The 24,767-nt window shown below is 39.5% G+C and overlaps 1 long non-coding RNA gene across 1 annotated transcript; it reads right to left on the bottom strand.

Annotated features, from left to right (window-relative positions):
* Window positions 1-3,190: 3,190 nt before the first annotated feature.
* LOC128047356 (uncharacterized) lies at window positions 3,191-22,620 on the bottom strand. The gene is made up of 3 exons (XR_008199337.1): window positions 22,582-22,620; window positions 3,338-3,390; window positions 3,191-3,247 (listed from the first exon to the last, which is right to left on the bottom strand). It is a non-coding gene; the product is annotated as an uncharacterized LOC128047356 (long non-coding RNA).
* Between the last annotated feature and the right edge of the window lie 2,147 nt (window positions 22,621-24,767).

Below are 24,767 nucleotides of genomic sequence, written 5' to 3'. Positions count from 1 at the left end.
AGGGAGCTCAACAAGGTACTCTGTGACTACCTAGAGAGATGTGATGGGGTGGGAAGTGGAGGGGCAGTTCAAGAGGCAGGGGACTTATGTGCACTTATGACTGATTCATGTTGCTGCACGGCAGAAGCCAACACAGCACTGTAAAGCAATTATCCTCCAATTAAAAATAAATTCAAAAAGTAAATGTAACACACTTGAATTATCCCGAAACCATCCCCCACCCCAGTTCTTGGAAAAATTGCCTTCCATGAAACCGGTCCCTGGTGCCCAAAAGGTTGGGGACTGCTGCCTTAGACAATGAAATCTCACTGGGAGGAAACCTTTTAAATTACCTGTGCAGATACAGCAAGACGTTTCAATAGCACATAAAAACATCAACAATCTACAAGTGAAAAAGTGCTCATTTTTCATCTATAACAAAAGGTATTCCCCAAAGGACTCACTGAAAACTCTTCTTATAGTTTAATTATTAAATAAATTTTAAAGTTATGCAACTATCTTTGTTGCTGTTGTTCAGTCGCTAAGTTGTGTTCAATTCTTTGTGACCCTATGAATTGCAGCACACCAGGCTACTCTGTCCATCACCATCTCCCTGAGTTTGCTCAAACTCATGTCCATTGAGTCAGTAATACCATCCAACCATCTCATCCTCATGTCGCTCCCTTCCCCTCTTGCCCTCAATTTTTCCCAGCATCCGAGTCTCTTCCAATGAGTCAGCTCTTTGCATCAGGGGGCCAAAGTATTGGAGCTTCAGCTTCAGGATCAGTCCTTCCAATGAATATTCAGGGTTGATTTCCTTTAGGATTGAATGGTTAGATCTCCTTGCTGTCCAAGGGACTCTCAAGAGTCTTCTCCAACACCACAGTTCAAAACCGTCAATACTTCAGTGCTCAGGATTGGAGAGTTATGTCCAGTTCTCACATCCATACGTGACCACTGAAAAACCATAGCTTTGATTATAAGGATCTTTGTTGGCAAAGTGATGTCTCTGTTTTTTAAAACATTGTCTAGGTTTGACACAGCTGTTCTTCCAAGGAGCAAGCATCTTTTAATTTCATGGCTGCAGTCACCATCCACAGCGATTTTGGAGCCCAAGAAAATGAAATCTAACACGGTTTACACATTTTCCCCGTCTATATGCCATGAAGTGATAGGACCGGATGCCATGATCTTAGTCTTTCACATGTTTAGTTTTAAACCGGCTTTTTCACTCTCCTCTTGCACCTTCATCAAGAGGCTCTTTACTCCTCTTCACTTTCTGCCATTAGAGTGCTATCACCTGCATATCTCAGGTTGTTGATATTTCTCCTGGCAATCTTAATTTCAGCTTGTGATTCATCTAGCCTGGCATTTCACCTGATGTACTCGGCATAGAAGTTAAATAAGCAGAGTGACAACATACAGCCTTGACGCACTCCGTTCCCAATTTTTACCTGTCCATTTCATGTCCAGTTCTAACTGTTGCTTCTTGTCCTGCAAACATACAGGTTTGTTAGGAGGCAGGTAAAGTGGTCTAATATCCCCATCTCTTTAAGAATATTCCACAGTTTGTTGTGATCCACACCGTCAAAGGCTTTAGCATAGTCAATGAAGCAGAAGGAGATATTTTTCTGGATTTCTCTTGCTTTTTCTATGATACAATGGTTGTTGGCAATTTAATCTCTGGTTCCTCTGCCTTTTCTAAATCCAGCTTATACATCTGGAAGTTCTCAGTTCACATACTGCTGAAGTTTAACTTGAAGGATTTTGAGCAAAATCTTGCTGGCATGTGAAATTAATGCAATTGTACGATAACTTGAACATTCTTTGGCATTGCTTTTCTTTGGGAGTGGAATGAAAACTGATCTTTTCCAATCCTATGGCCACTGCTGAGTTTTCCAAATTTGCTTTACTTATTTATTCATTTTTATTGGAGTATAATTGCTTTACAATGTGGTGTTAGTTTCTGCCGTACAGCAAAGTGAATTAGCTATATGTATACATATATCCCCTCTCTTTTGGATTTCCTTCCCATTTAAGTCACCACAGAGCACACAGCAGAGTTCCCTTGTTATACAGTATGTTCTCATTAGTTATCTTATACATAGTGTAAATACTTTTTAAAAAATCTGTAATTCATGCTTTTTTACTAATTCAGGTTTTTTTCTAACAATAAAACTAGTGTGAATCTACATATTTATATTACTCAAAATTATGCAGAATACTACATGAATATGAAGTTAAGTGGTCATTGTTAATATTTTGAGGTTAAACACTCCTTTCAACAGCATTAATGAGTATCTGCTGGATGTAAAGCATCATTATGATTATGAAGAACTGAGATTTGTTTGACTAATTACCATATGACAGGCACCTTGAAGTATCCCATTTAACCCTCTCAACAGCCCTCAGATTATTATCATCTTCATATTTTTAATACTTAACGAGGTTGTTATATACCCCCAGAGAAAAGAGTGAAATTCAATATTAAGGTTGTCAAATATCAAAGCCCATATGTTCCTAAACATTATGCTCTATCAACTTAGTTAGATTACCTGTCTTACATAACATTTTCCAGGGGATTTCCAGGTGGCACTAGTGGTGTAGAACCCACCTCCAATTCAGGAAACATTAAGCGACCTGGGTTCGATCTCTGGGTCAGGAAAATCCCCTGGAGGAGGATATGGCAACCCACTCCAGGTATTCTTACCCAGAGAATGCCATGGACAGAGGAGCCTGGCGGACTACAGTCCATAAGGTTGCAAGCAGTCAAACACGACTGAAGCGACTTAGCCCGCATGCAAGGAAGTATAATACTTTTCAAGGATTCATGAATTTTTCTAACCATAAGTTTAATGAAAAACTTTCTCTAAAATTTAGCTAACTAGGTAGTCCCTTAAGGGTAAAATGTCAATATTTGCCCAAGATCCTTGAGTTACCAAAGAGAGGCTTTAATTTCTAATATGAATTTACCACATCTTCTGATACGTGATAACCAAACTACGAAGATAAAGAATCATTCTGTCACTGGTAGAGACATTACTAATGCTTAGCACAGCTGCTACCACAAAATCAACTTTGGTTTGGTATTTAACCTTGGCAGATATTGATATCAACACTTTGATGGTTAACAGTTTATTGAGTTTATCCAAAACTTTAGACCACAAAGATTATCAGAAGTTTCTTTACTAAGTAACAGTTTCGAAATACTTGGCAGTGGAGCGACTTAGAAGTACTTCGGAAATATAGTTGTACATCTTCATTATGGCTAAAAGATTAACAGTTCCAAATTAGCTAAACAATTGTTGTGTCCCCGTAGGCAGTAATATAGTCTGATGATGAATAAATAGGTACTCACTGATATACTTGAAGCTCAAACTTCTGTTATGCAATCCATTTCCAGGAATTTTCCTTTAAGAAAGATGAATGAAATATGTCCAACTGTGCATTTTTATGACTGAAAATTTACAAGACATGAAAATCATGAAAAGAAGGTTGATGAAATAAAGCACACAGAATGATAGTCATGTACAGTAGACCTACATTTGTTGATGTGGGAACATATCCATGATATATCACTATGAAAAGATAGGTACTAGATTTATGTATAAAGCAAAATAGCTTCTCTCGGAGTGAATGATCCTTGAGAATCACAGAGGAAACACCCTGGGATTTCCTCAATATGCTGTTGGTTACACAGGTCAGACCTTTGGGTGGTGGGTGTAAACTACACAGAAATATGAACCCAGGCAGTGAGAATCACTGAGGCCATTTTGGTGTCTGGCTCTCCACCGCACTTAGTTAACCAGTTGGACACTGTTAACTGAACTTTAAACTTCTGAAAAGCAAGTGATTGAACATAAGATGGCTTTTAAGAATAAATCTGTTTTCTTCAAAGTTTTAAAGAGGAGAATAACTAAGCTATATTGATGGTTATATTAGTAATATTCACTACCTTAACAGGAATATTACCAACCGAATGTGACTTTATCAGCATTTTTTTATTTTGGTTTTAACTTTGACAGTCTTAAAACTTAATTCATTTCTCTTTCCATTTTTTTTTTACCAATAGTAAATCTCACTCTTTTCCATGTACAGTTCTATAATTTTCGACAAATGTACACTAAAGAAAGGCAATGCCAAAGAATGCTCAAACTACTGCACAATTGCACTCATTTCACACACTAGTAAAGTAATACTCAAAATTCTCCAGGCTAGGCTTCAGCAATATGTGAACCTTGAACTTCCAGATGTTCAAGTTGGTTTTAGAAAGGGCAGAGGAACCAGAGATCAAATTGCCAACATCCGCTGGATCATCGATAAAGCAAGAGAATTCCAGAAAAACATCTATTTCTGCTTTATTGACTGTGTCAAAGCCTTTGACTGTGTGGATCACAATAAACTGTGGAAAATTCTGAAAGAGATGGGAATACCAGACCACCTGACCTGCCTCTTGAGAAACCTGTATGCAGGTCAGGAAGCAACAGTTAGAACTGGACATGGAACAACAGACTGGTTCCAAATAGGAAAAGGAGTATGTCAAGGCTGTATATTGTCACCCTGCTTATTTAACTTCTATGCAGAGTACATCATGAGAAACGCTGGGCTGGAAGAAGCACAAGCTGGAATCAAGATTGCCGGGAGAAATATCAGCAAGCTCAGGTATGCAGATAACACCACCCTAGTGGCAGAAAGTGAACAAGAACGAAAGAGCCTCTTGATGAAAGTAAAAGAAGAGAGTGAAAAAGTTGGCTTAAAGCTCAACGTTCAGAAAACGAAGATCATGGCATCCAGTCCCATCACTTAATGGCAAATAGACAGGGAAATATTGGAAACAGTAGCTGATTTTATTTTGGGGGGCTTCTAAATCACTGCAGATGGTCATTGCAGCCATGAAATTAAAAGACACTTACTTCTTGGAAGGAAAGGTATGACCAACCTGGACAGCATATTTAAAAAGCAGAGATATTACTTTGTCAACAAAGGTCCGTCTACTCAAGGCTATGATTTTTCCAGTAGTCATATATGGATGTGAGAGTTGAACTATAAAGAAAGCTGAGTGCCAAAGAATTGATGCTTTTGAACTGTGATGTTGGAGAAGACTCTTGAGAGTCCCTTGGACTGCAAGGAGATCCAACCAGTCCATCCTAAAGGAGATCAGTCCTGGGTGTTCATTGGAAGGACTGATGTTGAAGCTGAAGCTCCAATACTTTGGCCACCTGATGCAAAGAACTGATTCATTTGAGAAGACCCTGATGCTGGGAAAGATTGAGGGTGGGAGAAGAAGGGGACGACACAGGATGAGATAGTTGGATGCCATCACCGACTCAATGGACATGAGTTTGGGTAAACTCCGGGAGTTGGTGATGGACAGGGAGGCCTGGTGTGCTGTGGTTCATGGGGTCGCAAAGAGTCAGACATGACTGAGCAACTGAACTGCACTGAACTGATACTATTGTGTAACCACCACCATAATCCAAATAGAGAATAACTTCATCAATTCAAGATAGTAATACTCTCTTTTTCTCTTTTCTTCCTTTACCTAGGCAAGAAGAAATGTTTGTCTTCAGAATTAAGTCAATAACATACCAGAAATCTTTACAATAAACTATACTTTTATCTCTAGAAATGAGTTACACAGGGTTGAACTATGACAGAAGTGGTAGAGACAAAGCAAGCCTAAGAGAGTGCCACAGTAGAAACACTGAGTGGTTATACATGTACAACACCAATGCTAGAGGAACCAGTTTTCAAGCTTTCATCTCATATCTCAACTCATCTGATGGTGTACCCGTATTTCTTATACCTGAAGGATTAGAACACTGCAATGACTCTTATGCAAATAGCAGAGGAATGGTTATTCCTTATTAATTACCTTTATTATCCATTCCAGGGTTTCTTTTTAACCTATGATAATGAAAAGAGAAAATCAGCTACCTTCCCATATAGAAAAACCTTAGCATATTGCCTACTTGGATTTAATTAAAAAGAGATATTCTCATTTGTAATTTCATGTATTTCTATCTTATGTATCTACCCACCTACCTATGTATATATATGTGTGTGTGTGTGTGTGTGTGTGTGTGTGTATCTGGCAAATATAACCCTCACCCCTCTCAGTATATATTTCATATTTTCTTTTACAACCATTAAGTGTGAATGGAACACATACAAGCTTCTTTAGCTACTCAGATAACCCTGTGTGTGTATTAGTTGGTTAGCAGTATCCAACTCTTTGCAACCCCGTGGATGATAGCCCACCAGGCTCCTCTGTCCATGGAATTCTCCAGGCAAGAATACTGGAGTGCATAGCCACTCCTTTCTCCAGGGGATCTTCCCAACCTAGGGACTTAACCCAGGTCTCTCACATTGCAGGCAGATTCTCTACTGTCTGAGATGACAGGGAAGCCCAATCATGAAATAAGTATTAAACTGGTATGAAGAACATGTTATACAATTATGTCTATAAAAGTTAAAAATAAGATACAAGGAGATAAAATTTATAAGGATTAATGTGAAATAGAATTAAATTAAAATGAAATAATTTTAAAAATAAGAGAAATTATATATAACTCATATATATGATATACATATATTAGTATATGTGTATGTATGTATGAAAGTTTATGAATCAGAGGTTAAACATATGTACAAAGAGTGTAATAACACTGGAGATTTAAGTATAAGTCATATCATTTGGGAAATCTAGAAATATCTAAAACTCAAAAGACACAAGAAGAAAAAATAAGTCACTATGTTGATCACAACAAACCAAACTGAACAGGAAAAAAATGGAAAAATAGAGACTAGGGATAATGTGGAATATACTAAAAGAAAATGGAAAGCTGATTGGAGAAATTGTCAGGCTAAGAAATCCAGTGTCTATCACGTACCTGTCAAGGCAAGGCATCTCAGAAAAACTTTGTATCTCTCAGTCTCTCTACATTGTTCTGACCTAGCTCCAAATTTTTAAAAAATATTTACTTATTTGGCTGTACCAGGTCTTAGTTGTGGCATGAAGGATATTCAGTCTTTGATGCAGCCTGTGAACCTTCAGTTGCAGCATGTGAGATCTAGTTCCTGGACCAGGGATCAAACCCAGGCCCCCTGCGTAAGAACCTTGGAGTCTTAACCACTAGACCAGCAGGGAAGTCCCACATTCTTAAAGCAAACAAACACACAGACAAATAAACTGATGAGCTTAATTGAACATGGCTCATTTTTCAAGAAACTTTAATTGTTCACTCACTTCATGTTCAATTTTCTTTCCTAGACTATTACTCAGAGATGGTGTAATTTACTGATGTATAGTTACTAGGGATACGTGAAAATACATCCAGTGAACTGATCACTCTGAAAAGCAAATCTATTTAATAATGCAAGAGAACTTATCTTTTCCTAGGAAGTGTGATAAAAACTTTTAAGCAAAATTAGACTATCATTCATTACCTATTCAGAAAATCTCCTACACTCTTCCCATGTTTTATACCTCCCAGACAATGGTTAAGTTTATTTCTGGTCCCTCCTCTCCATTGTACGGTCTCAGCCCTGGAGAAGGCTGTCTCCAATGTCAGTCCAGTCCTGAAAAGCTCTTGCCTCCTCTGACCTACCCAGGTGTTTCGGAGGGTAAACAGTTTCTGGGCAAGGTAATGAATCTGTTACCCACCTCTGCTCTAGAATGTATAGATTCATTTCTTTACAGCTCCTTTTCCTATGCTCCAGAATCGAACTTCTATTTTTCTTCTAGAATGATCTTTCTGACCCAATATTTGATGATACTACTCCCTGCTAACATTTCTTCAGTGGCTGCCCAGCATCTGAAGCAAAAGTAGCAATTGTCAGCGGCCACGGGGGCCAGGCAGGTAACATAAGTGATATTTGAATAAAGCAGATCAATAGGGACTATTGCAGAGCACTGACAGCAGAGCCTGTCAAATTCAAGGAAATGTGGCCAGAATTCCCAAACCTTCAGAACAGGCTAGAAGTCCAGGTTCAGTTGTGAAACTTCTCAATTTTTAAATGTTGACAACTAATTCCACTTTTTAAAAACAGGGTAGGAGCCATCCCTTGTATAGTCTGTGGGCAATCAATCTGCCAACTCCGACCTGATAGGACAAAATCCAAACTCCTTAATATGGCATCTATGACTCTTCATGATCTATTTCCTTCCTACCTTTACAACTCTACCAATTCTTCCTGCCAAAAAAGCATGTAAGCTTCACCAGTTGTGAATTACATTCACTTCCAGGAGAAGTGTAGTTTTATTTGCCTTTGTGCTTTTTCTGTTTCTGTTCTTTTGGCGTCTACTCCCTAACTCACTGCATCTCCCCCTCAAATACTTGATTCAATTCCTCCTTGATTAATTGCGACAGTGAAGTGTCATCTCCTTCTAGAAGCCATCCCTATGCTATCCCTTCCTTCCCTTACCGCCTAGGATAGATGCCTTTACAGTAGGTTCCCAAAGGATGAAGTAGATCCAAGTCTACGTGGGAAACTGTTAGATTCCATTTTATAATGGTTAGGCCCAGGTATTTCATGTCAGTAAGCAATTGTATGGGCTTCCTTGGCGGCTCAGTGGTAAAGCAGCCACCTGACAACGCAGGAGAGGCAGGTTTGATCCGCGGGTTGCCCCTGGACAAGGAACTGGCAACTCACACCAGAATTCTTGCCTGGGAAGTCTCGTGGACAGAGGACCGCGTGGGGCTACAATCCAGGATATGACTTAGCAACTAAAACAACAATAAGCAATTGTATAAATAAGTATAGAACTTAGATGCATATCTGGCCTTGAGGTGGGGATCGGAGGAAAGAACTTAGATGAAACAAAAGAGGGCTACGGATAAAATCCTGTTAAAAGTAGTAAGAGAATTAAGAAGAAAACCAGAGGTGAACTGTGTAATGAAAGATGAGGGGAAATTTTCAAGAAGGAAGAAGTATTCATCATGGTCAAATACTGCAAAACGTTCACTGGACTTGGCAATGACATCAGCGGTCATTCTGAGAGGATCAGCTTTTAAGGAATGGCGATTGTGAAACCAAAAAAAAGTGAATTAACCAACGAAAAGAAAATGAGAAAGTTGAAACCATAAATAAATATTACTCTATCATGTTTTTGTTTTTATTTTTGTTTTTTTTTTGCGGATTGAAGAAGATCCATTAGAATTGTATATGGGAGACTTTTGGATGAAGAGCTACTGATTGGTTTATTTTTAGTACTTCTCAACAGGGGAGATAATGGCATTTTGAGAAGTGTAATTGTTGAGTGAAAAATTCCCTCACATTGCAAGTTATTTAGCATCCCTGCCACCTTCCTCCCCACCAAATCACAATGCTCCCCAGATATTTTGATAACCAAAAATATCCTCATTGCATTTCCAGATGCCTCTGGGACAGTGATATTGGCCCATTAGGGAATCCCAGCACAGTCTCCCCACAAAAGGCTCTTTTTCTCACAACAATTTTTTTTCTCAACATTTTAGTATGAGAAATTTCTAACAAAAAGTTGAAAGAATAGTAAAATAAACACTTACACACCCATTAGCTAGATTCAAAAACTGTTACCATCTTGTGTTTATTTTTTTATTTTGCCAAACCATTTGAAAGGAAGTTGTCAACATCATGACATTTTACACATGCATTTCCTTAAATTAAGGACAGATTTTGTAATCACATTATTACCACACATCTTAGAACACAAATAAAAAAATTATTAATATCAATCTAAAACCCAATCCATATTCAAATTTTCCCAACAATCAACTTCAACTTTTTTTTTCCAGATTAGAAACTAGTCAAATTTTACGTGTTTAATTTGGTTGTTACATTTCTCAGTCTCTTTCAATTTAAAATTTTTCACTTTAAAAATTTTTTACAACATTGATTTTTTTTTTAAGAGACCAAGCCAATTTTCCCATAGACTATTCTACATTTGGGTTTTTCTGATTAAATTTTTATGGTTAATTTAATATGTTCTTCTTGCCACCTTTTTTTTTTATAAAATGATATCTGATTTTAAATGGTTGATTAGACTCAAGCTATTCCTTTTTGGCAAAGATATATCATAGATAATACTGATCGTGAAGACCGTTCTATTATTTATGGTGCTATGTTTGATCACAGAATTGAGTTATTGATTGTTGTTGATTTAAGGGGATATATGTTTTACATTGAACAACTGAATAAATGAATGATATAAACTGATTTCTTTATAAATTGATTATAAGTGACAGCTAACAAACAAGAGGTATTTGAGTTCTGATATACAAATTCTAGAATAGCTAGTTATATATCTAATTGAGGGAAAGAAATTATTGAGTATTCTTCATAGTTTAAAATCTTATTTCACAGTGAGAATATAATAGTCTACTCGTTATTATCATTATGCCAGTGTTCAGAAACACATATTCTGATATCATTTGCTTATGAGAAGTGAATGTTTGAAATACTGAACTATGTCCTATGGGGAAAAGATATCTCTTGGTGGAACGAAAGTCCTGGAGAAGTGAAATATTATTAACAACTTTGAAATTCTTCTTTGATGATCTTCACACAATAGCTATAATGTTATTATCAGGCAGAGTTCTTTATTCCAGCACAGAAACTGACTCTAGTTTTATGCAAAAAAATCAATTTGTTAGGATATGGGATGGTTCACAAAATTAAAAAAAAAAAAGCTAAGAAAGCAAATAGTACAGGAACTGATGTAGATGATGACAAGAATACCGGACAGTCGCTTTGGGGCATAATCATCTGGACACATCAACTTTGCTAAGTGCTAGGAGAGCTAATCTGATTGGTTTAGATGGAGTTAAATCATTTTTCTATTGGTTACCTAGAATCTGAGCACCTTTTAATTGGGGACAATTCCCATTTTGTGAGTCTTGTTGAGAGAAAGGACCATGCCACCCACTAGAGAAGCTACATGGGGCTAGACATTCTCTCTTCCAGTTCTTCAGCAGTAAGTCTTGAGCACCTGAGCTAGGTTTAACTGAGCATTCAAACCAAGGACTTTGAATTTGGAGAAAATGTTGGTAAGTTTGTCTTCAGTAATGGTGGTAGGAGGATCAGCAGACCTTATCTGTAGAGGGCTAGATGGTAAATAGTTTAGACATTGCGTCTACATGTAATCTCTTCCCCATATTTGTCTTTGTTGGCTTAAAACCCTCAAAGATGTTAAGGTCCTTCTTAGGTTGCTGGCAGCCAGAGTTGCAGTCATTTATGTGCCGGCTTGACTGGGGCCAGGGGATCTGCTTACAAGGAGGCTCATTCATTTGGCTGGAGGCTTCAGTTCCTCACCAAGTGGACCTCTCCAAAATGCTGCCCAAGTGTATTTACACGATAGCCCAAGTCCCACAGAATGAGTGGTTCTAGCGAGTAATCAAGCAACCAAGATTGAAACCGCAGCGTCTTCTATTACGTAATCTTAAGAGTGACAGATCATTACTTGTGCTGAATGCTGTTGGTCAGTCAGAGCAACACAGGGATGTGAGAACACCATAGAAGGTGTGAATACCACAAGGAGAGGATCACTGGGCCCCACCTTGGAGGTTGTTTACCACAGTTGTCATAACAATTACTATCTGATGGTGGCACCAGCAATGTCATTCTATGAGAGTTTTCCTATAATGTGATCTTGACTACGTTTGTTATTATTGCCTGGCTTACATTTTCTTCCTCATTTTATGGGTTCATTCTCCAGCCTTCTTACTAATTCTGGAACCATTCAATATCTTTTCCATAAATGTCCTTTCTGCTTATGGAATTGTGGTGGGCAAAATTCTAAAATGCCCCCCAAAATTCTAAAATGTCTCTGGTATAAACCATTAACCATGTGTAATCCCCTCATCTTCAGTATTGAGAAGAACTGTGAATATGGTGGATGTCACTCTTGTGATTGTTATGTGAAAAAGGTGAAGGAATTTTGCAGGTATAATTAATGACCCAAATCAGTTAATTCTAAGTTAATCAAAAGCAGATTATCCTTTTGGTGGGAATGTAAAATGGTACAGATGCTATGGAGAACAATATGATGGTTGCTGAAAAATTTCAAAATAGAATTACCTTATCATCTAGCAATTCCACTTCTGACTATATACCCAAGGAATTTAAAACAGGTGCATGTGTATATCTATGATTTCAGCAAGATTATTCACAATAGCCAAAAGGTAGAAGCATCCCAAGTGTCCACAGATGAATAAACAAAATTTATGAAATCTCATTCAGCCTTAAAAAGAAGGCCTGGATACATGCTACAACGTGGATAAACCGTGAAGATACTGAAGTGAAATAAGTCAGTCACAAAAAGACAAAAACTGCATGATTCCTCTCAGATGAGATACTTGGAGTAGTAAAATTCATAAAGATGGAAAGTAGAAAAGTGGTTTCCTGGGGCTTGGGGGTGGGGTGGCTAGATTTACCGTGTAGTGTGTACAGAATTTCAGTTTTTCAGAATGAAAGACAGTGGATGGATGATGATGGTGGCTGCACTGCAGTGAGGAACACTTAGTGCTGCAAACTGTATGCTTGGAAAACGATTCGAACGGTAAATTTTACAGTATGTATATTCTAACCCAAAGAATTTTATTTTTATTTTTATTTATTTATTTATTTTGGCTGCCCTGGGTCTTCGTTGTTTTGCGAGGGCTTTACTCTTTCTGCCACGCGTGGGCTTCTCATGGCTGTGGCTTCTCCTGATGTGGAGCACAGGCTCTGGCACATGGCCTTCAGTAGCTGCAACGCGTGGACTCAGTAGTTGTGGCGCTCGGGCTCCGTGGCACATGGAAACTTCCCAGACCAGATACCGAACCCATGTGCCCCACATGAACAGGTGCATTCCTATCCACTGTGCCACCAGGGAAGTCCACAAGACATTTTTTAATTTAAAATTTTTAAATATGAAAAAATATTTTTTTTAAATAAAGGAGATGACCCTGAGTGGGCTTGAATTAATAGGGAAAGCTCTTTTACAGAGAGGGACTGGGCCCTCCCTAGAGGGAGGTTCTCCTGTGGCCTGGACACCATGTTGTGAGCTGTTTATGAAGGGGCCACATGGCAAGGACCTGAGGGTAGCCTCTGGTTGCTGAGAGCAGTTTCTGGCTGTCAGCAAGCAAGAAAATAAGGCCCTCCATTCTACAACTAAAGGAACTGAATGCTGCCAATGAGTAGCAAGCTTGGAAAAGGACCCCAAGCCTCAGTTGAGGGTACAAATAGCAACGACTCAATTTCAGCCTCAAAAATCCCGGAACAAAAATGTTCCAATTTCTGACCCACAGAAACTATGATTTTAAAATCTGTGTTGTATTAAGCCACTGAATTTGTTGTAATTTGTTGCAGAGCAATAAAAATTGAATACAAATAGGAAGTATCTTGTTTGTAACCAAGAGTCCTGACTGGTTCACATGTCTGCTCTTGGACAAGGAAAGATTCCAAGACTGTCCCATGAAATAAACAATCCTCTCTTCCAAGAAAACCTATGCATCACTATTAATAGAAGGGGAAAGGCATGCCAGACAGGTGAAATTAAAAAAGAGCTGTTCACTATACTGAGGGTGCATGTATGTGTATATATATATATATATATATATATATACACACATACATTTAACTTAGAAGTTAACTAGTTATCTACATATTCTTTTATATCTAGTTTCTCCCAATTTTAGTATTAATTTTTAACCACAAGTCTCCATCATCTTAACAGTGGTATTTCAAGTCTTCATTCACTTTTTATATTTAAGTTATGATGGTACAGTAGAAATAAATCTTCTCTGTAAATTCCAAGGAACTGTGAGGTCATTTAGTCTAGCCAAACACTTTTGACTAAAGCATAACTGAGGACAACCCAGTAGGATATGCCTAATGCTCCAAGATGCAATCAGAATGGACAAATGAGCAGAGGAAGAAAATAGCAGGACACACAGTCCTCATTATCCCATTAGCTTTCCTTTACAAGTCCAGCTGCCATTCAAATTAAGATTTCAAATAGAAAGAAAAGGCTTTGCCCAGTCTGGTCTAGATATCTGAGGGCTTTGGTGGCTTCATTGCCCTGATGCCTTTCCAGGATTTGAGAATTTTCTTTTAAAATGCAATAGATAGGTCACATTTTAAAGCCTTATTAGCTAAGATCTTAATTCTCAGTTTATGCCAATGATTGATCACACCTCTAATAGCAAGAATGAGTCACAGGATAAATGCTTGGGGAGGAGAGAAAAGTTCCAAAGATAAGCTTTCTTCCCATTTTATCTGGGCCTATTTGAGCTACTCTGAATAACTGTGTGACCCTTTAAAAAATCCCCACATTTTAATGATAGATACGCCCCTCCTTCTTTGTAGGTAAGACTTTCTGTGATAAAATTGTTTCTCCAGTTTGTATCCTGCTATGACTTTAATGATGTTTTTTGCTCTGATACTATGTAACTGTCCCTCTTTTAGCCTTTGTACATACAAAATTCCCACTCCCTTTGCTCCCTCCCCCTCCCCTTCACACACACACATCTGTTTGTGCCTGACCAATTCCTACTCTTCCTTAACGTGAGTTCAGGTATCACTGCCTTCTCAGATTTCCTTGACAAGCTGTGCCTGTTTGCTCCTCCCCTTACTCCCCACCCCCAATCCAAAGTACACTCTTCTGTGCTTCAATAGCACACACCACTTTATCTGTATCCCTTCCCTTTATCTGTATCCCTTCCTTTGCCTTGTAAGGTAATACGTTCATGCAGTGCTTATAACAGGAATGGGCCTTTGTAAATTCTAAGTATCAGCTCTTATTATTGTATTAAAATTACCTATTTCAGTATCAATTTCCTCTACTAAGGTATAAACTCCTTAACCTAAAGGGCAATGTCTTATTCGCTTTCTTTAACTTACTTCTTGGATTATAGCAGATGATAAAGAAATGTTCAGTGAAACGGAAGATGGTAAGAAACTATTATTTATAGAACCCTGTGTCAGGCAAGATTTCTAAAATAGTCCCTCAGAGATATTCCTGCTTTAATCCCTGGAACCTGTAGATAAGATATTATGAGTAGGTTCTATTATATGGTCAGTTGATCTTAAAATAGAGAGAATATCTAATCTTCGAAACCAACAGACACCTCTCTCAGGTTGACGACAGAGGGAAAGTCAAGGAGAGGAAGTGAATTACAAGGAGGAGTTGACACTGGCTGTCGGCCTTGAAGATGAAGGGGCCATGTGTAAGAAACAGAAGAGGCCACGAGGAGCTGAGAGGCGTTCCCCGTCCACCACAAGCAAGGAAGGGGGGACAGCAGTCCCGCAACTGAAAAATAACTGAGCTCCCAAGAGCCTCCAGCTAAGAGCCCAGCCCAGCTGATGCCTGGCTTTTGGTCTCCTGAGCCTAGAACCCAGCTGAGCCCACCTGGACTTCTGACTTATAGAACTGTGAGATAGTAAACTTAGGGGTTGTTATGTTTGTGGTAATTTCTTATGGCACCAATAGAAAATGAACTATATGTCAAGCTACATGCAAGACTCTTTATATGTGTATCTGGAATGAATCTCACAGACGCATTTTGCCCAAATTTCTATAAATAATTTAATTTCATCCTACACTCCTGGCCAGTAAGGAATTCTGTATCAGTCCTTCTGGTGACCTTTAACCTCAGCAGGGTGTGTGCCAAGTTTCTGAGATGATACTACATGTCCTACAGCCATGATTACACACAAGTTAACGCGGGAACATCTATCTGAGTCTGCATGATGCCTTCAGCTGGCTTCCTGACGCTGAAGTCCCAACTAGGGGAAGATTCACTGTTAAACTTCAGGGCCTCTCACTTGAATAGGTCCCTTCCAAGGAGGAGGTTCATGACATTGTACAGGAGACAGGAATCAAGATCATCCCCAAGAAAAAGAAATGCAAAAATGGAAAATGGCTGTCTGAGGAGGCCTTACAAATAGCTGTGAAAAGACTGGAAGCGAAAAGCAAAGGGGAAAAGGAAAGATACACCCATTTGAATGTAGAGTTCCAAAGAATAGCAAGGAGAGAAAAGAAAGCCTTCCTCAGTGATCAATGCAAAGAAATAGAGGAAAACAATAGAATAGGAAAGACTAGAGATCTCTTCAGGAGAAAGCAACGGCAACCCACTCCAGTACTCTTGCCTGGAAAATCCTATGGACGGAGGAGCCTGGTAGGCAGCAGTCCACGGGGTCACTAAGAGTTGGCGACTTCACTTTCGCTTTTCACTTTCATGCATTGGAGAAGGAAATGGCAACTTACTCCAGTGTTCTTGCCTGGAGAATCCCAGGGACTGGGGAGCCTGGTGGGCTGCTATCTCTGGGGTCGCACAGAGTCAGACACGACTGAAGCAACTTAGCAGCAGCAGAGATCTCCTCAAGAAAATTAGAGATACCAAGGGAACAATTCATTGCAAAATAAATGACAGAAATGGTAGGGACCTAACAGAAGCAGAAGATATTAAGAAGAGGCAGCAAGAATACACAGAAGAACTGTACAAAAAAGAGCTTCACGACCCAGATAATGACGATGGTGGGATCACGCACCTAGAGCCAGATATCCTGGGATGTGAAGTCAAGTGGGCCTTAGGAAGCATCACTATGAACAAAGCTAGTGGAGGTGATAGAATTCCAGTTGAGCTATTTCAAATCCTGAAAGATGATGCTGTGAAAGGGCTGCACTCAATATGCAAGCAAATTTGGAAAACTCAGCAGAGGCCACAGGACTGGAAAAGGTCAGTTTTCATTCCAATCCCAAAGGAAGGCAAGTCCAAAGAATGCTCAAACTACCACACAGTCACACTCATCTCACACACTAGTAAACTGATGCTTAAAATTCTCCAAGTCAGGCTTCAGCAACACGTGACTGTGAACTTCTAGATGTTCAAGATGACTTTAGAAAAGGCAGAGGAACCAGAGATCAAATTGCCAACATCCGTTGGATCATTGAAAAAGCAAGAGAGTTCAAAAAAAACGTGCCAAAGCCTTTGACAGTGTGGATCACAATAAACTGTGGAAAATTCTGAAAGAGATGGGAATACCAACCACCAGACCTGACTCTTGAGAAACCTATATGCAGGTCAGGAAGCAACAGTTAGAACTGGACATGGAATAACAGACTGATTCCAAATAGGGAAAAGAGTATGTCAAGGCTGTATATTGCCACCCTACTTATTTAACTCATATGCAGAGTACATCATGAGAAACACTGGGCTGGAGGAAGCATGAGCTGGATCAAGATTGCTGGGAGAAATATCAAGAACCTCAGATATGCAGATGACACCACCCTTATGGCAAAAAATGAAGAAGAACTAAAGAGACTCTTGATGAAAGTGAAAAAGCAGAGTGAGGAAGTTGGCTTAAAGCTCAACATTCAGAAAACTAAGATCATGGCATCTGGCCCCATCACTTCATGGCAAATAGATGGGGAAACAGTGGAAACAGTGACAGACTTTATTTTTTTGGGCTCCAAAATCACTGTAGATGGTGATTGCAGCCATGAAATTAACAAATGCTTACTCCTTGGAAGGAAAGTTATGACCAACCTAGACAGCATATTAAAAAGCACAGACATTACAAAGGTCTGTCTAGTCAAGGCTATGGTTTTTCCTGTGGTCACGTATGGATGTGAGAGTTGGACTGTGAAGAAAGCTGAGCGCCAAAGAAATGATGCTTTTGAACTGTGGTGTTGGAGAAGACTCTTGGGAGTCCCTTGAACTGCAAGGAGATCCAACCAGTCCATCCTAAAGGAGATCAGTCCTGGGTGTTCATTGGAAGGACTGATGCTGAAGCTGAAACTCCAGTACTTTTGCCACCATGCGAAGAGCTGAATCATTTGAAAAGACCCTGATACTGGGAAAGATTGAGGGGAGGAGGAGAAGGGGACGACAGAGAATAAGATGGTTGGATGGCATCACCAACTCAATGGACATGGGTTTGGGTGGACTCTGGGAATTGGTGAGGGACAGGGAGGCCTGGTGTGCTGACGTTCATGGGGTCGCAAAGAGTCGGACATGACTGAGCGACTGAACTGAACTGAATCTAATGTGAGTATTTGTAATTTTATAACCTTTTCCTTAAACAGGAATACCCAAGTTGCATAAATGTCGGGCACCACAAAACTGGACACTATCTCAGCTTAGAACTTTCCTTGTTAACTAATCAAAGCTAATTTTTCTTCCCTACCTCACATCCCCCTAACTGCCAGTAACTTAAGACAATTTTTATTTTCTCTCTTGTCCTCATTTGTTTCTTCACAATACTTAGCAGTAGCTAAATTGAAGCTTACTCCTTGGAAGAAAAGTTATGACCAACCTAGACAGCATATTGAAAAGCAGAGACATTACTTTGCCAACAAAGGTCCGTCTAGTCAAGGCTATGGTTTTTCCAGTGGTCATGTATGGATGTGAGAGTTGAACTGTGAAGAAAGCTGAGTGACGAAGAATTGATGCTTTTGAACTGTGGTGTTGGAGAAGACTCTTGAGAGTCCCTTGGACTGCAAGGAGGTCCAACCAGTCCATTCTAAAGGAAATCAGCCCTGGGTATTCTTTGGAAGGACTGATGTTAAAGCTGAAACTCCAATACTTTGGCCACCTCATGTGAAGAGTTGACTCCTTGGAAAAGACCCTGATGCTGGGAGGGATTGGGAGCAGGAGTAAAGGGGACGACAGAGGATGAGATGGCTGGATGGCATCATCGACTCGATGGACATGAGTTTGAGTGAACTCTGGGAGATGGTGATGGACAGGGAGGCCTAGTGTGCTGCGATTCATGGGGTTGCAAAGAGTCAGACACGACTGATCGACTGAACTAAACTGAACTGAAATTGATTTATTCATCTGAAATGTGTTCCTTTTTCCCTCCCTACTAGAATGCAAGTTAACTGAAGGCAGGCATATTGTTTTCTTCCTTCCTATATGCACAGAATGTAAAATGATGACAAATAATGTGTCAATATATATTAACTGATCAGCCTCTGGTCTATTAAACTGCATTCGGGCTGTCTTCATTTAGGCTGCTATAAGAAAAGAATAGCAAGGAGAGATAAGAAAGGCTTCCTAAGTTAACAATGCAAAGAAAGAGAGAAAAACAATAGAATGGGAAAGACTAGAGATCTCTTCAAGAAAATTAGAGATACCACGGGAACATTTCATGCAAAGATGGGGTCAATAAATGACAGAAATGGTAGGGACCTAACAGAAGTAGAAGATATCAAGAAGAGGTGGCAAGAATACAAAGAAGAACTGTACAAAAGATATTCACGACCTGGATAATATCGATGGTGTGTGATCACTAACTTAGAGCCAGACATCCCAGAATGTGAAGTCAAGTGGGCCTTAGGAAGCATCACTAGAAACAAAGCTAGTGGAGGTGATGGAATTCCAGGTGAGCTGTTTCAAATTCTAAAAGATGATGCTGTGAAAATGTAGCACTCAACATGCCAGCACATTTGGAAAACTCAGCAGGGGCCACAGGACTGGAAAAGGTCAGTTTTCATTCCAATCCCAAAGAAAGGCAATGCCAAAGAATGCTCAAACTACCACACAATCACACTCATCTCACACACTAGCAAAGTAATGCTCAGAATTTTCCAAGCTAGGCTTCCAGAGTGTATGAACCGAGAGCTTCTAGATGTTCAAGCTGGATTTAGAGAAGGCAGAAGAACTAGAGATCAAATTGCCAACATCTATTGGATCGCTGAAAAAGCAAGAGAGTTCCAGAAAAACATCTACTTCTGCTTTATTGACTATGCCAAAGCCTTTAACTGTGTGGATCACAATAAACTGTGGAAAATTCTGAAAGAGATGGGAATACCAGACCACCCGACCTGCCTCTTGAGAAAGGCAGGTCAGGATGTAACAGTTAGAACTGGACATGGAACAACAGACTGGTTCCAAATAGGGAAAGGGGTATGTCAAGGCTGTATATTGTCACCCTGCTTATTTAATGTATATGCAGAGTACATAATGAGAAACGCTGGGCTGGATGAAGCACAATCTGGAATCAAGATTGCTGGGAGAAATATCAATAACCACAGATATGCAGATGACACCACACTCAGAGGATGACATGGTTGGATGGCATCACCGACTCAATGGACGTGAGTTTGAGCAAGCTCTGGGAGGTAGTGATGGACAGAGAAGCATGGTGTACTGCAGTCCATGTGGTCACAAGAGTCAGACACGACTGAGTGACTGAACAACAACAACAATATGACCTACAGAATTTTGAGGGGACATAAGCATTCAGACCGCAGCACAGAACAAACCTCAGGCATGCCCACATTTGGGTAGTAGGAGTTCCAGGCTTAGGTTGACTGTGGCGTTCAGCCATTCACTCTGAAATCTTGTCACATTCTAGGGACACTTTCAGGGATCAGGGAGCATATCCCATTGCTCTAGAAGCCCAGTGACTTCTTTCTCATCCTTTTAGCTTAGGCATCACTGTTTATTCTCAATGAAATCTTTGTTTTCCACAGAAGCACCCAAAAGTGGTTGGGAGAATCCCTTTGCTTGATTCCTCTTTCTCCACCTAAATAGAACTAAATTACATAATATTAGGAAATAACAGTTTTTAGAAGTTGGAATAAAAGTAAATTTAGAAAATGTTCCTACTTGCATTGATCTATAATATATGCAGATGTAGTTTCAACAAATCCCCAGCCATCTAGTACACTACTTTAAACCAGATTCGTAAACCAGATTACTGGCTCTAAATGTTATTCAATAGACATTTGGGGTGGTCACTTCAAGCTAGGAAGGAAAGTGTTTTGAAAGCAACTTCTGCTTTCTTCCTTGCCACAAACATCCCCTGAGGCAAGGAAGCAGAGTTGCTATCATCTTAAATGTAGGGACAGAAAAGAGGCAAATACAAGAAAACAAAATCTCAATTTTTTTCTTTCTACTATATATTACTCATTTAATCTTAAAATAACCACGTGAAGCTGGTATCATTCCCACCTGCCGAAAGTGAGCAGAGTCTTTACTGGTGATGTTATCTGTTATCTGCACAAGTTTCTTCTCACTAATTTTACTCTGTCCTTTTTTTTACATTCTGGGCTCTGGGAAAATTTAGACGATTTTCCCAAGAATTCAGTCGAAGGACATTTCAATAAATCCTTCAGCTAAATGTTAGTGTTCCAAAATGGAGCTCACACATGTAAACATTCCTCCCAAATGTTGGAGCAACCGACATTATTACATTTTTGTGTTATTTTGCTAATAGAAAACTTGACTGTGAGCATAATATATTATATGGACTCTTTATTTATATATTGGCCATGACTCGCAGCATGTGGTATCTTAGTTCCCTGATCAGGGATCAAACCTGTGCCCTCTGCATTGAAGGCAGGGAGTCTTAACCACTACATTGTAGGGAAGTCCCATGGACTCTTGAGATAATGTAACAGAGAGAGTTGTAGAGAGAGAACAGAAAAAAAAACACAAAAAACTAAGGTTTGCTTGTGTGTAACTATTTAAATTTTATGATTTAATTAAAATGTCTTCAAGTTGATAATCAACAAGTAAATTCAAGAAGAACATCTACTTCTGCTTTATTGACTATGCCAAAACCTTTGATTGTGTAGATCACAACAAACTGTGGAAAATTTTTAGAGATGGGAATACCAGACCACCTGACCTGCCTCTGTAGAAATCTGTATGCAGGTCAGGAAGCAACAGTTAGAACTGGACATGAAACAACAGACTGGTTCCAAATAGGAAAGGGGTACGTCAAGGCTGTATATTGTCACCCTGCTTATTTAACTTATATGCAGAGTACATCATGAGAAATGTTGGGTTGGATGAAGCACAATCTGGAAGCAAGATTGCTGGGAGAAATATCAATCACCTCAGATATGCAGAAGACACAACACTGCAAAAAAAGCAAAGAAGAACTAAAGAGCCTCTTGATGAAAGTGAAAGAGAGCGAAAAAGTTGGCTTAAATCTCAACATTCAGAAAACGAAGATCATGGCATCCGGTCCCATCACTTCATGGCAAATAGATGTGGAAACAGTGACAGACTTTATTTTTGGGGGCTCCAAAATCACTACAGATGGTGACTGCAGGCTTGAAATTAAAAGATGCTTGCTTCTTGGAAGAAAAGTTATGACATACCTAGACAGCATATTAAAAAGCGGAGACGTTACTTTGCCAACCAAAGTCCGTCTAGTCAAAGCTATAGTTTCTCCAGGAGTCATGTATGCATGTGAGAGTTGGAGTATAAAGAAAGCTGAGCGCTGAAGAATTGATGCTTTTGAACTGTGGTACTGGAGAAGACTCTTGAGAGTCCCTTGAACTGCAGGGAGATTCAACCAGTCCATCCTTAAGGAAATCAGTCCTGAATATTCATTGGAAGGACTGATGATGAAGCTGAAACTCCAATACTTTGGCCACCTCATGTAAAGAGTTGACTCATTGGAAAAGAACCTGATGCTGGGGGGAATTGAAGGCAGGAGGAGAAGGGGACAACAGAGGATGAGATGGTTGGATGGCATCACTGACGCGATTTGTGCAAACTCAGGGAGTTGGTGATGGACGGGGAGGCCTGGTGTGCTGCAGTCCAGGGCATCACAAAGAGTCAGAGACGAGTGAGTGAGTGAACTGAACTGAGGGGATATCGGTAGTGTACTTACGTTTTGAAAAAGATAAGTAAAGATCCTCTACTGAAAATCTCCTCCATGTAACAACTAAAGACTCCAACATGACTGATGATTTGCTGCAACCAAGGAAAACATTCAGCAATTAATAAATACAGCATAATTGAACTTCTATTTCAATGTCTTATTTGCTTTAAATGAGCTGAACAGTATCTTCACAATCCAATCTACTTAAAGGCCATTAATAAATGAAAATATTTGCATTTCTTCAATTTCTTCCTCTGCTTAGATAAATTAAGCTCATTCAGCTATTAAGGTAATTTGAAGTGACTAGTGTTGTATTCCCACTCCAGTACTCTTGCCTGGAAAATTCCATGGATGGAGGATCCTGGTAGGCTGCAGTCCATGGGGTTGCTAACAGTTTGACATGACTGAGTGACTTCACTTTCACTTTTCACTTTCATGCACTGGCGAAGGAAATGGCAACCCACTCCGGTGTTCTTGCCTGGAGAATCCCAGGGCTGGGGGATCCTGGTGGACTGCTGTCTATGGGGTTGCACAGAGTTGGACACGACTGAAGTGACTTAGCAGCAGCAGCAGTGTTTTTTAAATTGTTTTTTAAATAAAAAGTTTTGCCTTTTCTTAAAAACAAAAATAAACAAATGGGGCATAATTAAACGTAAAAGCTTTTGCATAGCAAAGGAAACTATAAACAAGGTGAAAAGACAACCCTCAAAATGGGAGAAAATTATTGCAAACAATGCAACTGACAAAGAATTAATCTTCAAAATACACAAGCAGCTCATACAACTCAATATCAGAAATAAAAACAATGCAATCAAAAAAATGAGTGGAAGACCTAAAGAGATATTTCTCTGAAAAAGACATATAGATGGCCAATAAACACGTGAAAAGATGTTCAACGTCACTCATTATTAGAGAAATGCAAATCAAAACTACAAGGAGATATTACCTCACACCAGCCAGAATGGTTATCATGAAAAGTCTATACATACAAACTGACAAAAATTAAAGACAAAGATAAAATATTAAAAGCAACATGGAAAAAAGACAAATAAGGAAAATCCCATAAGGTTGTCAGCTGATTTCTCAACAGAAACTCAACAGGACATAAGAGAATGGCAGGATATATTCCATGTGATGAAAGGGAAGAAACTACAACCAAGAATACTCTACTCAGCAAGATTCTTGATTAGATTTGATGGAGAAATCAAATGCTTTACAGGAAGCAAGAGTTAAGAAAATTCAGTATCATGGGCTTCCCTGGTGGCTCAGCTGGTAAAGAATCTGCCTGCAATGTGGGAGACCTGGGTTTGATCCCTGGGTTGGGAAGATCCCCTGGAGAAGGGAAAGGCTACCCACTTCAGTATCCTGGACTGGAGAATTCAGTCCATGATGTTGCAAAGAGTTAGACACAATTAAGTGACTTTTAGTGGGGAAAACCATTCAGGTATGACCTAAATCAAATCCCTTTTGATTATACAGTGGAAGTGAGAAATAGATTTAAGGGACTAGATCTGATAGACTGCCTGATGAACTATGGACAGAGGTTTGTGACATTGTACAGGAGACAGGGATCAAGACCATCCCCATCCATGGAAAAGGAATGCAAAAAAGCAAAATGGCTGTCTGAGGAGGCCTTACAAATAGCTGTGAAAAGAAGAGAAGCAAAGGAGAAAAGGAAAGATATAAGCATCTGAATGGAGAGTTCCAAAGAATAGCAAGGAGAGATAAGAAAGCCTTCCTCAGCAATCAATGCTTTTTCTTCAAGGAAAAGTTATCACCAACCTAGATAGCATATTGAAACGCAGATATATTACTTTGCCAACAAAGGTCCGTCTAGTCAAGGCTATGGTTTTTCCAGTGGTCATGTATGGATGTGAGAGTGGACTGTGAAGAAAGCTGAGCGCCGAAGAATTGATGCTTTTGAACTGTGGTGTTAGAGATGACTCTTGAGAGTCCCTTGGAATGCAAGGAGATCCAACCAGTCCATCCTTGAGGAGATCAGTCCTGGGTGTTCATTGGAAGGACTGACGCTGAAGCTGAAACTCCAATACTTTGGCCACCTCATGCGAAGAGTTGACTCATTGGAAAAGACTCTGATGCTGGGAGGTTTTGGGGGCAGGAGGAGAAGGGGATGACAGAGGATGAGATGGCTGGATGGCATCACCGACTCAATGGACATGAGTTTGAGTGAACTC

This window comes from Budorcas taxicolor, chromosome 5 (genome assembly GCF_023091745.1).
Source record: "Budorcas taxicolor isolate Tak-1 chromosome 5, Takin1.1, whole genome shotgun sequence".
In the NCBI taxonomy this organism is placed as follows: Eukaryota; Metazoa; Chordata; class Mammalia; order Artiodactyla; family Bovidae; genus Budorcas; species Budorcas taxicolor.
This window is presented reverse-complemented; position numbering and strand designations above follow the sequence as displayed.